The sequence below is a fragment of the Nicotiana attenuata genome, unplaced genomic scaffold (assembly GCF_001879085.1).
Source record: "Nicotiana attenuata strain UT unplaced genomic scaffold, NIATTr2, whole genome shotgun sequence".
Lineage (NCBI taxonomy): Eukaryota > Viridiplantae > Streptophyta > Magnoliopsida > Solanales > Solanaceae > Nicotiana > Nicotiana attenuata.
The window spans coordinates 366,050-370,571 of NW_017670377.1; positions in this window are offsets into that span (position 1 = coordinate 366,050).

Here is a 4,522-nt window from a genome sequence, read left to right on the forward strand (position 1 = left end):
ATATTAAAGCAAGAAAGTTTGTATTGTGGTTAAGCCAAGTGACAAGCTATTATAAAGCCACTTGGCAATCTTAAAAAGTTTGTCGGAGATTGTCAAATAAGAAAATATCACTTAAGAACAATATATGGAATTCCATTTATTGAAATTATTTAACGGGTAACACAGTAACAATAGACAAAGAACAAAAAATAGAGATTTTTTTTTTTGTAAACAAATAATATAATTGTAGATATATAGAAGGATTAGACATTTAAATTTAATATAAGAAAACCTTTTGAATTATTACGAAAAAATATATATTATATGGTAATATCACGCAATTAAATACATAATTTATAAACCTAAAGTTTGAAACATCTGCAATGAAATAACGACAAGCAACAAGTTAACAATATAAAGATGTAAAATTGTCATGTAGTTAAGTTATAAAAAAAATTAAAGTCAAAACTCTATACGAAAACAAAAGGTATTGCTTATTGCACATAATACTAAATAATAATTACTAAAAGTGTAGATTTAAGAAAAATAATATAAAAATTTCTTTGTTTAAACTTTGGCATATTTTCAAAAGAATTAGAAAAATAATACGATAATGTTTATATTATAGATACAACACGAAATGTGAAAAATAATTAAAATATTATATGATAGAAAATAATGTATATAGAGGAGAATAGAAGTAATGTGAAGGGGTCTACACTTTAAATTTGTTTAATAAAATAATTAAATAGGAAAATAATATTATTGATAAATTTAAACAAAACATTTGGAGCTACGCAACAAAAGAACAAAGTTAAATTAAATTTTAGGGTAATACAAAACTATATTCATTGTATTATACTAAAAGTAGAGCAATGAGTAAGGACATTAAGTAACGCGATAAGCTAATAAAAAGTCACATGGCAATATAGCAAGTGTGCATTATGGTTAAGCAAAGTGGCAAGCTAATATAAAGCCATTTGGCAAATTATGACAATATTTGTTATAGTATTTAATTTAATTTGAAAGACAAGATATTTATTTAAATTTAAATAGAAAGATAGTAAATAAGATTCTTTTGAATCTGAATGGAAAGAAAGTTATATTTGAATTGATTGATTAATTAATTAGGAAAGCTAATCAACACATAAATGTTCCAATTCAAACATAAATAGATTCTTCTATAATGGCCCGGGTATGGACAATGACTCTTTAGCGTGTTTGTTGATATTTATGTTCACTTAAATTGTATGAGCCAATTGATCTTTAGCGTGTGTGTGCGTGTGTCAATTATAATGAAATAGATTTGGATAGGGTATATATATATATATATATATTAGAATATATTGGTTGTTAATAAATTATCATGTATGTATATATTAATTTGTCACTGTGTAATTTTAGGTTAGTAGAAGTTGATGCTTGTCACAACCCGGATTTCCCACCATCGGGAGTCGTGATGGCGCCTACTAACGGAGCTAGGCAAGCCAAACATTTTAAATATTTTTGGGATGATAACACAACAATAACAAAACAACGAGTCTTTAAATAAATGCGGAAGTCTAAAAAAAAAGAACATAATAACTGAAAATCCAAAATGCGGAAGTTTAATATTTCTCTACCCAAGACTGGAGTCGCTATCTCACGAACTACTAAAGAGTGCTACAAACAAGTCTGAATAGAAAATGCCTAAATGTCTGTCTCGGTACAATGAAGACAAACTGAAAACATAGAAAGAGACTCCGTCCTGTGAACGCCAGCTAGGCTACCTCGTAAGTCCCTGGACTGAAGTCAGCTCCCGATCAATATCCTACTGCTGTGGTCCAAAAGCTGCTCCAGTACCGTGATCTGTGCAAAAGAGCACAGAAGTGTAGCATCAGCACAACCGACCCCATGTGCTGGTAAGTGCCTGGCCTAACCCCGGCGAAGTAGTGACGAGGCTAGACAGGACTACCAAATCAACCTGTGTAGTTCAATGTATATATATATGCAATACAAGGAAAGAACACAGAAGTTAAACAGTTAGGAGGGAGGGGAGCATACTATGGGGGAGTACAGTTCGGATATAAAATTGACAATTTAAGTAAGAAATAGGGCAATAACAATAGTTAATGAGAGCAGAAAAATCAACAGTTGCACGGCATCAACCTTCGTGCTTTTACTCTCATTCTCACCAAAAGCAATCAAATAATGTGCACGGCATCACCCTTCGTGCTTTCCCTCACATAACTCTCATATCATGGCACGGAATGATCCTTCGTGCAATTATAATCAAATTAGAGCACGGAATGTCCCTTCGTGCAAATATAATCAAGCATGGCACGGAATGACCCTTCGTGCAAATATAATCAAAACATGACACGGAATGACCTTTCGTGCAAATATAATCAAAGCATGGCACGGAATGACCCTTCGTGCATTATCACTCTTCCTCACCCAAACGGTAATCACAACCAAACTGGGCGAGGGGGTAAACAAAAAATAAGAAATGTCCCGGCAAGGGAGCAACAAGAACACTTTCACATCCCGGCAAGGGGGATAATCAACATACTCAAACTATCCCGGCCAGGGATTTACTCATATCACTTCCTCTTTCTTTCATCTCTTACTCAATAGTCTTATTATCGTTTGAGCCAATGCTCCAAAGAATTTACAATTCATATTTAGTCCTCATACTCTTCACCTTGCATAGAATTCATCAATTAACATGGAAGAGTCATAACAATATCAGGATAAGTACATACAAGGACCCACGGTCATGCTAGACACCGGTGTATAGATACTCGTCACCATGCCTATACACCGTACTCGATCATTTAGCAATTAGCAAATAATAACACTCTAATCCTATTCCTTCAAGCCAAAGTTAGATCAAACACTTACCTCAAATGCTCCAAACTCAACTCAATCCTCTAGTATAGCTTTACCCTTCGAATTCACCACCAAACCGCTCGAATCTAGTCACAAATTACTTGAGTGTATCAACAAAAGCTAATCTAATAAATTTGAATGCATTAAAAGGGAATTTCCCAAAGTTTAACTCAAAATTTCCCAAAACGCCCCCGGGCCCACGTGGTCAAAACCCGAGGTTCGAACGAAAACCCGATTACCCATTCCCCCATAAACTCAAATATGTAAGTTATTTTGGAATCGGACTTCAAATTGAGGTCCAAAACCCCCAAATTTAGGAACCCTAGTTCTACCCTAAATTCCCAAATTCTCTCATTAAAATCTTTGTTTTGAAGTTGAAATTATGTTTAAGGATGTTAAGGAGTATAGAAAATCAGTTAGAAATCACTTACCAATCGTTTTGAAGAAGAAGAATTGTTTGGAAAATCGCCACTTATGTTTTAGGTTTTGAAAAAGTGAAAAAAAAGATTGAAAATTCCGACTTTATATACTTTACTGAAGGCTGGCGCGGACCGCACAAAAATGCACCGCAGCCGTGCCGAGGAAGGGAAGAAAAATAACTCTCTGAACCTACCCAGCGCGGACCGCACTGATTTGGTGCGCGGCCGCGCTGGTTGAATGGACCCAAGACCCACTCTCTGAATCTCCCAGCGCGGACCGTACTGATTTGGTGCGCGGCCGCGCTGGTTGACCTAGAATTCACTAGCCCTCTGAACCTAGCCACGCGGACCGCGCAGAAATGCACCGCGGCCGCGCGGCTTCCAGCGCGGACTGCGCTGGGGCCTGCAACACCTGGACCTGCAAATTTCTGATACTTTTAAGTCTAAGACCCTCCCGGGACCCACTCAAAACTCACCCGAGCCCTCGGGGCTCCAAACCAACATGCACATAACTCCAAAAACATCCTACGGACTTATCCGTGTGATCAAATCGCCAAAACAACATCGAATTAGGCCTCAAGACCCATGATTTCCTTCCAATTTCCATGAAACATCAAATTTTACTGCTTCTAGCTCAAAACACATCAAATGACGTCCAAATCTAACCAAACTTCTCAGCAATTGCTTAACTCATATTTAATACTTGTGCCGGGCGTCGGAACCAAAATACGAGCCCAACAGCACAGTCTTCTAAACAAATAACACTTTCCAATTCTTTAATTATTTTCAGAAAATGATTTCACGTAAAAATTCATTCCTCAGACTCGGGACCTCGGAATTTGATTCCGGGCACACCCCCAAGTCTCTTATTTTCCTACGGACCCTCCGGGACTGTCGAATCACGAGTCCGGGTCCGTTTGCCCGAAACGTTGACCAAAGTCAAACTTAATCAATTAAAACATCAAAATTTTATTATTTTTCTCACAAATTCATAATTAAACGTTCCGGCTACGCGCCTGGACTGCGCACACAAACTCGAGGCAACCCCCAAGTGAGGTTTTCACGGCCTCAGAAATACAGAATGAGTAGGGATACAGGTGATGACCCTTTGGGTCGTCACANGTAATGTGAAGGGGTCTACACTTTAAATTTGTTTAATAAAATAGTTAATAGGAAAATAATATTATTGATAAATTTAAACAAAACAATTGGAGCTACGGAACAAAAGAACAAAGTTAAATTAAATTTTAGGG